Genomic DNA, 14,931 nt, shown 5'->3' with positions numbered 1-14,931 from the left:
GTATGAAAGTGTTCTATAATTGTAAAAGTCTATTTGAATACATTGCTCTGTCATCATCATTGCCTTTGGAGTTAGATGGGTCAGTCCTAATTCAGTCACTCACTATATCTGGGATGTTGCTCAGGTTGCCTAACCTCTCTGTCCTTCCACTTCTCATTTATAAAATGGATGTAGTGAATGTATGCTACCTAATTCTGGTTCGTTACCAGAATTTAATCCCCCCTTCTGTCATCCTAGCATTATCCATACTTTTCATTCAGGAAACCACCTCTCACCCATGGAGTTCAAAAATTGTAGGTCACCTGACTGCACCTTCAGTTTGAAAGATTAGTCTTGATTGAACTAAGCAAATCAGGGACTACAATCCACCTTGTCACAGGGATTGATTTATAAGTAGCATAATCTGATAACCAAAGAGATTGGTTCAGAAATAAGCAAATTTAATACCCCCCTCTGACCAATGAAAGGCACTGGAGGTTTGCAGATGAACTGGAGCATTGGGTAAGAAGTTTTCTAGTTCTTAAGAGATAGTAACTTAAGGGTGGAGTCAAGATGGCAGCATGGGAAGACATGGAGTTCGTGTCTCCCCGTAACTAGGACACCTGCTGGATGCTGGTGGGGGACCCTCAATGCCCAAGGAGACAGGAGGAAGCCCCAAGTGAACTGGTAGGACATGGGGGGACTGACAAGGGGAGAAGAAGTGGAGGACGGACAGGACCAGTGCCCCTGAGGGGTGGCTGAGAGGGGGGAGGGGTTCCCACGCCTGGAGGGACCCTCGGGGGCTCAAACTGGGGGGAATGCACTGAGCGTTTCACCTGCCAAATCAGCAGGGGAAGTCTGCCAGGTCCTACACTCTCAGAGGCCCCATCTGGGCCATGATGGTCCTGGGAGCGTAGGAGGGAGAGTGGGGAGAGAACAGGAGAGGCAGGCAGGAGGGGCCCTCCAGAATGCAGGAGGAGGAGAAGAGTGGAGGGCGTCTGCCCCGCCCACTTGGGCAGGGAAACCTGCTGGGCTCCCAAGCAGGGTCCCCCACCCTCTGAGACCAGAGGCATGGACATCTTCTGTTCCGTTGACCCTAAGCCCCACGTCCCACACTCCCCAGGGGCTTTTCCAGCCCTGTGGGTCCTAAGCATAGGCCTCACCCGCCACCCAGACCCCACCCCTGCCTAGGCCCCGCCCTCCACAGCCAAGGCCTTCTCCACCTTTTTTTTGTTTTTTTTCCCTTTTCTTTTTTTCCCTTCTCCTTTTTACTATTGTGGTTCTGTTTTACCTTCCAGTTGTTGTTTCAGCTCTACTTTTATTTTTATATTCTTTCTAATATATCTGTTACTTTCCTAGTCTAATTTTATTTTTTACTCTTTGTTATTGTTCTCCTTTTTTTTTTTCTGCTACCCTGTGCAGCTTGTGGGATCTTGGTTCACGAGCCAGGGGTCGGGCCGAAACTCCTGCAGTGGGAGCTCCAAGTCCGAACCACTGGACTAATAGAGAACCTCAGACCCCAGGGAATACTCATCAGAGTGAGGTCTCATGAGGTCCTCATCTCAGCACCAAGATGCAGCTCTACCCAACAGCTTACAAACTCCAGTGTTGGACTCCTCAGGCCAAACAACCAGTAAAACAGGAACACAATCCCACCCATTAAAAAAAAAAAAAAAAAGAGATGGCAAAAAAATATGTCACAGGTGAAGAAGCAAGGTAAAAACCTACAAGGCCAAATAAATGAAGAGGAAATAGGCAATCTACCTGAAAAAGAATTCAGAGTAATGATAGTAAAGATGATCCAGAATCATGGAAATAGAATGGAGGCACGGATTGAGAAAATACAAGAAATGTTTAACAAAGATCTAGAAGAACTAAAGAACACACAAACAGAGATGAAAAACACAATAACTGATATGAAAAATAACTAGAAGGAATCAATAACAGAATAACTGAGGCAGAAGAATGAATAAGTGAGCTGGAAAACAAAATGGTAGAGGTAACTGCCAAGGAGCAGAATAAAGAAAAAGGAATGAAAAGAATTGAAGACAATCTCAGAGACCTCTGGGACAACACTAAATGCACCAACATTCGAATTATAGCGGTCCCAGAAGAAGAAGAGAAAAAGAAAGGGTCTGAGAAAATATTTGAAGAGATTATAGTGGAAAACTTCCCTAACATGGGAAAGGAAATAGTCACCCAAGTCCAGGAAGTGCAGAGAGTCCCATACAGGATAAACCCTAGGGGAAACACACCAAGACACATATTAATCAAACTGACAAAAATTAAATTCAAAGAAAAATTACTAAAAGCAGCAATGGAAAAAAAAAACATACAAAGGAATCCCCATAAGGTTATCAGCTGATTTTTCATCAGAAACTCTGCAGCCAGAAGGCAGTGGCAGGATATACTTAAAGTGATGAAAGAGAAAAACCTACAACCAAGATTACTCTGCCCAGCAAGGATCTCATTCAGATTTGATGGAGAAATCAAAAGCTTTTCAGACAAGCAAAAGCTAAGAGAACTCAGCACCACCAAACAAGCTTTACAACAAATGCTAAAGAAACTTCTCTAGGTGGGAAACACAAGAGAAGAAAAAGACCCACAAAAACAAACCCAAAACAATTAAGAAAATGGTAATAGGAACATATATATCGATAATAACCTTGAATGTAAATGGATTAAATGCCCCAACCAAAAGACACAGACTGGCTAAATGGATAGAAAAACAAGACACGTATATATGCTGTGTACAAGGGACCTACTTCAGACCTAGTAACACATATAGACTGAAAGTGAAGGGATGGAAAAAGATATTCCATGCAAATGGAAATCAAAAGAAAGCTGGAATAGCAATTCTCATATCAGACAAAATAGACTTTAAAATAAAGACTGTTACAAGAGACAAAGAAGGACACTATATAATGATCAAGGGACCAATCCAAGAAGAAGATATAACAATTGTAAATATTTATGCACTCAACATACAAGCAGCTCAATACATAAGGCAAATACTAACAGCCATGAAAGGGGAAATCGACAGTAACACAATAATAGTAGGGGACTTTAACACCTTACTTACACCAGTGGACAGATCATCTACACAGAAAATATATAAGGAAACAGAAGCTTTAAATGACACAATAGACCAGATAGATTTAACTGATATTTATAGAACATTCTACCTGAAAGTGGCAGAATACACTTTCTTCTCAAGTACACACGGAACATTCTCCAGTATAGATCACATCTTTGGTCACAAATCAAGTCTCAGAAAATTTAAGAAAACTGAAATCATATCAAGCATCTTTGCTGACCACAACACTATGAGATTGGAAATCAGTTACAGGAAAAAAACTGCAAAAAACACAAATACATGGAGGCTAAACAGTGCACTACTAAATAACCAAGAGATCACTGAAGAAATCAAAGAAGAAATAAAAAAATACATAGAAACAAATGACAATGAAAACATGACGACCCAAAACCTATGCAACACAGCAAAAGCAGTTCTAAGAGGAAAGTTTATAGCAATTCAATCTCACGTCAAGAAACAAGAAAAATCTCAAATAAACAACCTAACCCTACACCTAAAGCAACTAGAGAAAGAAGAACAAAGAAAACCCAAAGTCAGTAGAAGGAAAGAAATCATAAAGATCAGAGCAGAAATAAATGAAATAGAAATGAAGAAAACAATAGCAAAGATCAATAAAACTAAAAGCTGGTTCTTTGAGAAGATAAACAAAACTGATAACCCCTTAGCCAGACTCATCAAGAAAAAAAGGGAGAGGATGCAAATCAATTAAATTAGAAATGAAAAAGGAGAAATCACAACTGACACCACAGAAATACAAAGGATTATAAGAGACTACTACAAACAACTATATGCCAATAAAATGGACAACCACGAAGAAATGGACAAATTCTTGGAAAGCTACAATTTTCCAAGACTGAACCAGGAAGAATTAGAAAATATAAACAGACCTATCACAAGTAATGAAACTGAAACTGTAATTTAAAATCTTCCAACAAACAAAAGTCCAGGATCGGATGGCTTCAAAGGCAAATTCTATCAAACATTTAAAGAAGAACTAACACCGATCCTTCTCAAACTCTTCCAAAATATTGCAGAGGGAGGAAGACTCCCAAATTCATTCTACAAAGCCACCATCACCCTGATACCAAAACCAGACAAAGATATCACAAAAAAAGAAAATTATAGACCAATATCACTGATGAACATAGATGAAAAAATCCTGAACAAAATACTAGCAAACAGAATCCAACAAGATAGTAAAAGGATCATACACCATGATCAAGTGGGATTTATCCCAGGGATGCAAGGATTCTTCAATATATGCAAATCAATCAATGTGATACACCATATTAACAAATTAAGGAATAAAAACCATATGATCATTTCAACAGATTCAGAAAAAGCTGTTGACAAAATTCAACACCCATTTATGATAAAAGCTCTCCAGAAAATGGGCATAGAAGGAAACTACCTCAACATAATAAAGGCCATACGTGACAAACCCACAGCAAACATCATACTCAATGGTGAAAAACTGAAAGCATTTCCACTAAGGTCAGGAACAAGACAAGGATGTCCACTCTGGCCACTCTTATTCAACATAGTTTTGGAATTCCTAGCCATGGCAATCAGAGAAGAAAAAGAAATAAAAGGCATACAAATTGGAAAAGAAGAAGTAAAACTGTCACTGTTTGCAGATGACATGATACTAGATACACCCTAAAGATGCCACCAGAAAACTACTAGAACTAATCAATGAATTTGGTAAGGTTGCAGGATACAAAATTAATGCACAGAAATCTCTGGCATTCCCGTACACTAACAACGAAAAATCAGAAAGAGAAATTAAGGAAACAATCCTATTTACCATCACAACAAAAAGAATAAAATACCTAGAAATAAACCTACCTAAGGAGGAGAAAGACTTGTACTCAGAAAACTGTAAAACACTGATGAAAGAAAGTGTTTACATCAAAGATGACATAAACAGATGGAGAAATATACCCATGTCCTTGGATTGGAAGAATCAATATTGTGAAAATGACTATACTACCCAAAGCAATCTACAGATTCAATGCAATCCCTGATAATCTACCAATGGCATTCTTCACAGAATTAGAACAAAAAATTTTACAATTCGTATGGAAACACAAAAGACCCCGAATAGCCAAAGCAATCTTGAGAAAGGAAAACGTAACTGGAGGAATCAGGCTCCCCAGCTTCAAACTATACTAAAAAGCTACAGTAATCAAGACAGTATGGTACTGGCACAAACACAGAAATAGAGATCAATGGTACAGGATAGAAAGCCCAGAGATAAACCCATGCACATGTAGTCACCTAATTTACGACAAAGGAGGCAAGAACATACAGTGGAGAAAAAACAGCCTCTTCAATAAGTGGTGCTGGGAAAACTGGACAGCTACATGTAAAAGAATGAAAGTAGAACACTATCTAACACCATACATAAAAATAAACTCCAAACGGATTAAAGACCTAAATGTAAGACCAGACACTATAAAACTCTTAGAGGAAAACATAGGAAAAACACTCTTTGACATATGCCACAGCAAGATCTTTTTTACCCACCTCCTAGAGTAATGAAAATAAAAACAAAAATAAACAAATGGGACTTAATGAAACTTAAAAGCTTTTGCACAGCAAAGGAAACCATAAACAAGACGAAAAGACAACCCTCAGAATGGGAGAAAATATTTGCAAATGAAACAACGGACAAAGGATTTATCTCCAAAATATACAAACAGCTCATGGAGCTCAATAAACAACCCAATTGAAAAATGGGTGGAAGACCTAAATAGACATTTCACCAAAGAAGACATACAGATGGCCAAGAGGCACATGAAAAGATGTTCAACATCACTAATCATCAGAGAAATGCAAATCAAAACTACAATGAGGTATCACCTCACACCGGTCAGAATGGCCATTATCAAAAAATCTACAAACAATAAATGCTGAGAGGGTGTGGTGAACCCTCCTGCACTGTTGGTGGGAATGTAAACTGATACAACCACTATGGAGAACAGTATGAGGTTTCCTTAAAAAACTAAAAATAGAACTACCATATGACCCAGCAATCCCACTACTGGGCATATACCCTGAGAAAACCATAATTTAAAAAGACACGCGTACCACAATATTCATTGCAGCACTATTTACAATAGCCAGGACATGGAAGCAACCTAAATGTCCATTGACAGATGAATGGATAAAGAAGATGTGGCACACATATACAATGGAATATCACTCAGACATAAAAAGAAACGAAACTGAGTTGTTTGCAGTGAGGTGGATGGACCTAGAGTCTGTCATACAGAGTGAAGTAAGTCAGAAAGAGAAAATCAAATACCGTATGCTAACGCATATGCATGTAATCTAAAAAAAAATGGTACTGATGAACCTAGTGGCAGGGCAGGAATAAAGACGTAGACATAGAAAATGGACTTGAGGACATGGCGGGGGAGGGGGAAGCTGGGGCGATGTGAGAGAGTAGCATCAACATATATACACTACCAAATGTAAAATAGATAGCTAGTGGGAAGCAGCTGCATAGCACAGGGAGATCAGCTCGGTGCTTTGTGACCACCTAGAGGGGTGGGATAGGGAGGGTAGGAGGGAGGCTCAAGAGGGAGGGGATATGGGGATATATGTATGCATATGGCTGATTTGCTTTGTTGTGCAACAGAAACTAACACAGCATTGTGAAGCAATTATACTCCAATAAAGATGTATTTAAAAAAATATAAGAACTAAGGTTAACTTAAAGAATAAGTTGAAGATAAGAAATGGAAATTAAAACAACTAATTATACAGTAAAAAAAAAAAAAAAACAGAGAGATAGTGCCTTAAAAAACCTTTACATTTCCACTTCTGGGCATGATAGAATAACTGATACCAGACTAACCTTCCTACAGTAAACAACTAGAAAACTGGACAAAATTTGTAAAACAACTATTTCTAGACACCATACAATTGGCAGCACAGGATTGTGACTCCTGAAAGAAGGAAAACAAGTGAGTTGAATCCAATGATTACCCCAGCTTTCTACCTGGAGATATTTACCAGACATTGACTCAAGGAGGAGGAATCCAAGCAGAGCACAGCAGTCTCAATAAGCTGAGGTTACAAAGGTCAGCGTTCAGGAGTGCCAAAGTGGCTAGAGCCTGTATGGAGCACCAGAAAGGAATGAGGTGCCTAGATAAATTGCTCCATAAATCTTCATGGGAATCACCTTGAATATTCAGTCAAATAATAAGCTGTGTATTTATAGGATGAGAACATACAAGAGCAACCACTATAGGAAGAAAACTTATGTGGAGCTGTAAGTTGAACAACCACCAGAACTTTCATAGTGTTAAGAAACCTTTCGGTCTGAGCAATCAAAGTGGAGAAACCTCACTGAACACTCAGGGCATTCATCAGAATCCACAGAAGGCTACACCTTAGGAAAGGTAGAGTGAAGGCTACCTGAAGTGTCAAAATGCCTTAAAAGGATCAAGATCTAGAACTAAAGTAATTGCTTTCCAGAATAAAATCCAATGCTGATTAAAGGAAGGCAACAAAACCCAGACACTCAACAATGTAGTCATCACATTGTCTAGACTCCAATAAACATGATTATACATACTCAATACCATTATTCACTAGATAAATGAAAATCCAAACTGCAATGAGGTACCACTCCACACCCACTAGAATGGCCATAATAAAAAAAATATGGAAAAAAACAAGTATTGGTAAAGATGTAAAGAAATTCTCACATTGCTTTTCAATAAATTAAACCTAGAATTACTATATGACCCTGCAATCCCATTCCTAGATATATACACAAAAGGATTGAAAACGTGTTCAAACAAAAACTTGACATGAACGTTCATAGCAACACTACTCAAAATAGCCAAAAGGTGGGAACAACCCAAATGTCCATCAACTCATAAATGGATAAACAAACTGTGGTATGTCCATCCAATGGAATATTATTCAGCCAAAAAAGGAATGAATTACTGACATGAATTACAACACGACAACTTGAAAACACTGTACTAAGTATAAGAAGACAGATACAAAAGATCATATATTGCACGATTTCATTTATATGAAATATTCAGAATAGGTAAATCCATAGAGACAGAAAGCAGATTAGTGGTGACTAGAGGGTGGTGGAAAGAAGGAATCAGGAATGACTGCTTAATGGGTACAGGTTCCCTTCTGGGGTGAAAAACATGTTCTGGAACTAGATAGAGGTGATGGTTGCACAACACTGTGAAAATACTTAATGCTACTGAATTGTAAATTTTTTAATGGTTAAATTGTAAATTTCATGTCATGTATATTTTACCACAATTTTTAAAAATTATTATTAAGAAGTAGGAAAATTCTTGTGCGTGTGTGTGTTTTCTTGTTTGGCACTTTTATTATAAAACAAGGAGAAAAATCAGACAATAGAAATAAACCCAGGAATAAAAGAGATGATGGGATAAGCAGACAAGGACTTTAAAACAGTGATTATAACCATGTTAAATTATTGTATTACTTATCTGTTGCTGTGTAACAAATTAACCCAAAATTTAGCAATGTAAATAGCAAAAATATATTGTATTATCTCACATTTTCCAAAAATGAGAAACTCAGTAGTACATTAGCTCGTGGTTCTAGCTAAGACCCTAACAATTCCTTAAGCATTTAATATGACAAATTTTGCAGTAAATATAAAAGACAATAAAATACAGAGGGCAGTAAAAGTCAACATGGTAAGTATAGTAATAAAATGGCAAACGTGGCAGTAAATATAAAAGATCTTTTCTGGTTTTTTAAATTCTCTCAAAGATAAATGGAAGAATTCTTTGGTTGTGACAGACGAAGTCTCCTCCCCTCTGCAGAAACAACTATGAAACGTAAATATGAACATAGTGCTGAGACCTTTATCCTAAGACAGAACCCAGTGGACTCAGACAGGCAAGAAAGACAGAAAGCTTACGTGTCACATCTTACAGGAAACACAAAAATCACTAGGTAAGGCTTGCCTGGTTATGTCATGATCTTGAATAATCTCAGGAGAAAAGCAATAGAGTTCACGTAAAAAACTTAGACGAGACCCAACTTAGCACACACTGGGGAAAAAAATGAAGTTCAAACCAAACAGTGCTGGTATATGAATTTATTTTTAGGACTTGTTCGCAAATCAAAATTCTCTATTAGATTGCCAAGGAAAAAGTGAAATATCTGTCCCGATGGAGTTAAACATGGAGCAAAATTCTAAAATTCTCCATCTATCCGCTCTTACGTGGCATCAAACTGATGTGCTTCCCGCCAGTTGGGAAGCTCCCAGCGCCTGATAACCAAGAGCCATTTGAGAGCTGTGGGAAGTCCTTCCAGACAGCTTTCTTAGACAATGTAATTAAGCTTCTTGTTTCCATGAGTACCAAATTATTTGTTTTAAAAAGATTTCCTATGACCTCACATGTTTTTAAATTTGGGGACTTCATGTCTTATTTAGAAAGTCAGCACAGGGACTTCCCTGGTGGTCTGGTGGTGAAGAATCTGCCTTCCAATGCAGGGGATGCAGGTTCAATCCCTGGTAGGGGAACTAAGATCCCACATGCCACGGGGCAACTAAACCTGCGTGCCACAACTACTGATCCCACGCGCCTCAACTAGAGAGCCCGTGCACCGCAACAAAGAGCCCACACAAAAGATCCTTCATGCCACAGCGAAGACCCGACGCAGACAAAGAAATAAAAATTAAATTAAAAAAAAAAGTCAGCACAGCCCCTGTCTGAGCAAAGTAACATGATATGACAGGATAACTGGGCATGTAGTTCACCCCAGTCATGCTCGGACCAGGAAACTGCAGAACTACATGAATCCTCACCATGAGCGTGGAACAAGGGAGGTGTGTGAAGGGGATTGTGGGAATATCAAGGCAGAACAATGTCCCCTTCTACCAAGTGAAACAAATTAAGATGTAAAAATTCAGTGATGCTAGATTTTGACATCATCAATGAATGGGGTTAATCTCTTCTGCTCTTTGGGGTTTCAGCATGGCTAAAACCTCCTGTTTTCTTTGGGATTTAGATTAATTTAACAAACCTCTCCAGCACCGGCCCCCAGCCCTTGATGTACACTGGAGTTACTGGGGAGCTTAAAAAACTACTCATGCCTGGGTCCCACTCCCAGAAATTCCGATTTAATTGGTCTAGAGTGCTGCCGAGGCATCCACTTATTGTAAAGCTCCCTGCTAATTCTAACAGGCAGCAAAGTTTGAGAACAGGGTCTCTACTGCTTTGTTAGTGAAAGTGTGGGCTGAGGGCCTGGGAGCTCGTTAGAAAGGCAAATCTTAGGCACCATCCAGATCTACAGAATCAGAATCTTCACTTTAATAAAATCCCCAGCTAATTCGTATGCATATTCAGTTTGAGAAAGGATGCTCTAGTTCTCTGTATCCTCCTTCTATTCCGCAGAGCAATAGTTCTTGTCCTGGCTATACATTAGAATCATCTGGAGAGCCTTTAAAAAGTACTGATGCCTAGTCCTCCCTCCAGAGATTCCGTTAGAGTGTGGGCCAGGCATGTTTTTTATTTTTATTTTTTAAATCTCCCTAAGGAATTTAAATATAAACTGAAGGCTGAGAGCCACTGCTATAGAAAGATAGTTTTCTTCTATTAATTTAACAGCCTTTGGTATAAGGCTGTTTATTTCTGTTAAAAATTTAGGGTCCCTGGGAGCAATAACACTTTGTTCTATTTTTTTTCATTGGTTGTCAAATGTTAATGTGCAAAGGCAACAATTGAGTTGCTTATTAAAATGCAGATTACCTATAACAAAAAAGAAGCAGATTCACAGATATAGAGAACAAACTAGTGTTTACCAGTAGGAGGAGGGAAGTGGGGAAGAGCAAGATAGGGGTAGGTGATTAAAAGGTACAAACTACTAGGTATAAAATAAGCTACAAGGATATATTGTACAACACAGGAAATATAGCCAATATTTTACAATAACTATAAATGAAGTATAACTTAAAAATTGTGAATCACTATATTGCACACCTGTAACTTATATAATATTGTACAGCAACTATACTTCAATTTTTAAAAATCTTATCAAAATGCAGATTCCCAGTGTCTCACCTTCAGAGAGCTTCCTTTGGTAAGTCTGGATGGGGCCCAGAATCTACATTTTTTATAAGCCCCATTGGAAATTCTGGTGTGTATGGTCCTAGTATCACATTTTGGAAATCACTGCTAGCTTGTGACAGAGGAATCTGAGTGTAGACTTTGATGGGGATAGGGGGAGAAAGAAGGGCATGTAAGGGCCCAGAGTACAGGGGGAGGGAGCAGAAAGAAGTGATGTAGGCAAAGCAAAATATGGAGCTCCTTAATTCTCAGGAACGAGCAGTAAAGATCAAGCTCTGCTGTACCAGGCTACTTCCGGTCCAATCAACTCCAAGTTGCCAGAGGAGCAGCAGCTTGCCTAACCTGAGTGAGCGCCATCATGGAAGCCCCAAGACAGGGAGACCGGTTAGGCTCTTAATTGCTGCTTCCGAGGGTTCCCAAAGTTTTCCCTTTCCCTTCCTGACCCACCAGATTAAGAATTAGAAGAAATAGAATTTACTCTGGAAACTGAAAGAACACTATTCAAAACCCCAAATCCATCAATGTACCTTGCCCTACAGAAGTGTGTGAACAACCATACATGGAATTTTTGTTAAATCAACTGATATTTTGAATCACTACCCAACATCACTAATAATCAGGGAAATGCAAATCAAAACCGTAATGAGCTACCACCTCATACCTGTTAGGATGGCTATTATCAAAAAGACAAGAAACAAGTATTGGTGAGGATGTGGGGAAAAGGGAACCCTCACACACAGTTAGTGGCAATGTAAATTGGTAAATTTTCCTATGGAAAATAGGAAGGAGGTTCCTCAAACAATTAGAAATAGAACTATCACATGATCTCACTGCCATCCCACTGCCGAATATATATATCCAAAGGAAACGAAATCAGTACCTTGAAGAAATATCTGCATTCCCGTGTTCATTGCAGCATTATTCACAATGACTAAAATATGGAAACAACCTGTGTCCATTGATAAAGAAAGAAAGAAAATGTGGTATATATATGCATACACACACCACAACGGAATATTATTCAGCCATAAAAATGGGAAATCCTACCATCTGAGACAATACGGATAAACCTGGAGAATGTCAGGCGAAGTGATATAAGCCAGACACAGAAAGATGAATACTGTATATATCTATGATCTCACTTTTACATGGAATCTAAAAAAGTCAACTCATAGAAGCAGAGGTTAGAATGGAGATTCTAACCAGGGGCTGGAGGGTGGGAGATATGGAGAGACGCTGGTCAAAGGGTATAAACTTCCAGTCATAAGATGAGTAAGTTCTGGGGATCTAATGTACAGCATGGTGACTGTAGTAAATAATAGTATGTATTCAAAAGTTGCTGAAAGCAAATCTTAAGTGTTCTCACCACGCACACACACACACACACGCACACACACACACACAAAGATAACTACATGAGTTGATGTGTTACTTAGCTTGATTGTTGCAATCATCTCACAATGTATCACCTTGTACACCTTAAATATATATAATTTTTATTCATCAATTATAACTTAATAAAGCTAGAGGAGAAACACTATAGCAGGGAAAAGGGGCTTGCAATTAAATGAATCCCCTGATAATTTCTGCATTTCTGACTTTCTTAATAAAGGAGGACGTATTGACTGTTGATAGAGTCATTAGTGGATTAAATGAGAAAATGCATTTAAAACATTAGGACCAGGACTTCCCTGGAGGTCCAGTGGTTAAGACTCCGAGCTACCACTGCAGGGGGTGCAGGTTTGAATCCTAGTGAAGAGAACTAAGGTCCTGCACGCTGTGCAGTGTAGCCAAAAAAATTTTAAAATAAAACATTAGCACAGTCCCTGGCATATAGTAATATTCAAAAAATGTTAGATATTATTTTTCCTGTGATGATGGAATTTGTATAACCTATACTTCAGAAGACCTATCTATACCTTCCCACCTCAGGGTCATAACCAGTCCTGGGGGCCTTAACGAGATTTATGTCTATTATACAAGAGCTTGCAGATGGACATGTTCTTCAGGCAAAGTCACAATCTGTCAGTGACTGACCAAATGCTAACCCCCTAGAGAAGGTCAGATTGAGCAGAACAGGGAAATCCAGCCCACAGTCTCCACTGGTAAGGAGCAGTTGTGATTCTTTTTTCCCTAACAAATCCATTCATAAACCATTTGGTCTCATTCAGTGCAGGTTTACTAGGTAAAGACACAGGTTTAAATCTCATCTAATCTCTCACGGTTATTAGTTCCACTTTACTGATGGGAAAAGGTCTAGAAAGTGACAAAGCAACCACTAAGAGCTGGGTCTGTCTGTATCCCTAGCACAGGTTGTAACCACTCTGTACATTCCCCTCCCTCAGGAACTACTGTCCCAATAAACGTTCACTTTGTCACACTACCAAAATAAGCAAAGGCAAGTTGTTTGTAAGATGTTGTTCAGCCATGCTACATAAGACCTCAACCACTTGAAATGATCCCAAATGACAGAATGTAAGCTCTCTCTCTTAAAAACCAGATTCCATACAAGAAGTTGGAAAGATATTGGCTATTCACATGAGCCTAATTTACCTCTTTGTTTGTGAAGTGACATTCTTAACGACGAATCGGGATGTCAGGCAGATCCAAAAGCCAGTCACTTACCCACTGGAGGCCTCCACGGAGAGTCTGAGCCCCTGCTCTGCCAGCTGAACTCACACCTGAGCCCTGCCACCCCGCATGCCTGGCTGTGGACTCGGCTCCACAGACTTTGCCGCAGTGTGTCCTCTATGAAGGGTACGCGGCTACAATGTGATCTGATACATGTTTGCATTGTAAAATGGTCACCACTGTCAAGTTCAGCAACATATGCACCACCTCACGTAGTTACCATTGTGTGCGTGCGTGCTCGTGTATGTGTGTATGTGTGTGTGGTAAGAACACTTAAGATCTACTCTCTTAGAGAAGTGTAACTATACAAGACAGTATTTTTCTTTATAAATGTATTTATTTATTTATTTTTGGCTGCGCTGGGTCTTCATTCCTGTGCTCGGGCTTTCTCTAGTTGCGGCGAGCGGGGCCTACTCTTCGTTGCAGTGCGCGGGCTTCTCATTGCCGTGGCTTTTCTTCATTGCGGAGCACGGGCTCTAGGTGTGCAGGCTTCAGTAGTTCCTGCATGCAGGCTCAGTAGTGTGGCTTGCGGGCTCTAGACCGCAGGCTCAGTAGTTGTGGCGCACGGGCTTAGTTGCTCCGCAGCATGTGGGATCTTCCCAGCCCAGGGCCCGAACCCGTGTCCCCTGCATTGGCAGGAGGATTCTTAACCACTGTGCCACCAGGGAAGTCCCAACGAGACAGTATTTTTAACTACAGTCACCATGAGGTACATTAGATCCCCAGAACTTATTCCCCTTATAACTGGAAGTTCATACCCTTTGACCAGCCTCTCCTCATTTCCCCCACCCCGAGGCCCTGGCAACCACCCTTCTAGTCTCTGCTTCTGCTTCTGGGAGTAGACTTTTTTAGACTCCACCTAAGAGTGAGCTCACCTGGTCCCTCCCTTCCTTCTTAGTCCAAGGGCTCCATCTGTATTGTCTGGCGGACCCAGGTTTCAGGTTGGAGGCCCCATTACACTTGCTGTCTCAGCGGGTGTTCTCAGATGCCAGGGGCTGACATTTGGTGGGGATTTACATTCAGAGTAGGACCACAAGATGACAGCAGCAGGGCGAGGTAACCCAGCCCACGATTGTCTGGAGCACTTAAGGAAATGAAATCTCAGCAGGTTTCCGATTTTCCTCTTAATTA

Source organism: Eschrichtius robustus, chromosome 10, assembly GCF_028021215.1.
Source record: "Eschrichtius robustus isolate mEscRob2 chromosome 10, mEscRob2.pri, whole genome shotgun sequence".
Classification (NCBI taxonomy): Eukaryota; Metazoa; Chordata; class Mammalia; order Artiodactyla; family Eschrichtiidae; genus Eschrichtius; species Eschrichtius robustus.
Note: the sequence above shows the minus strand (reverse complement) of the source record.